Source organism: Antrostomus carolinensis, unplaced genomic scaffold (genome assembly GCF_000700745.2).
Source record: "Antrostomus carolinensis isolate BGI_N321 unplaced genomic scaffold, ASM70074v2 scaffold24689, whole genome shotgun sequence".
Taxonomy (NCBI): Eukaryota; Metazoa; Chordata; class Aves; order Caprimulgiformes; family Caprimulgidae; genus Antrostomus; species Antrostomus carolinensis.
Genome location: NW_010341000.1, coordinates 4,249 through 4,482, shown reverse-complemented (window position 1 = coordinate 4,482; position 234 = coordinate 4,249). Strand labels below are relative to the sequence as shown.

At 69.2% G+C, this 234-nt stretch overlaps 1 protein-coding gene across 1 annotated transcript in view; it reads right to left on the bottom strand.

Moving 5' to 3' along the window:
* CACNG3 (calcium voltage-gated channel auxiliary subunit gamma 3) overlaps positions 1–234 on the bottom strand; it is a gene marked incomplete at its 5' end in the record, with an annotated part of 4,457 nt that overhangs the window by 3,925 nt on the left and 298 nt on the right. The gene's annotated exons all lie outside the window — the stretch shown is intronic.

The window sequence follows — 234 nt, the reverse complement described above, 5'->3', positions numbered from 1 at the left end:
GCCTCTCCACTCAGCTGCTGCTGGCAGAGCGAGCGGCAGACGCTCCTCGTGCTCTCCCGGTGAGCGCCGGCAAATCCAGTCTGGCTGCGGAGACTCGGAACAGGGAGACCGGCCTGAAGGCGGCATCCCCGCGGTACCACACCAGGGATCTGCGGGGTCCCGGTCCCCAGCCACCCTCACACCCCGACAAGCTGGGGCTACGAGCAGGACTGGCCGCGGGGACAACAAGCCCCA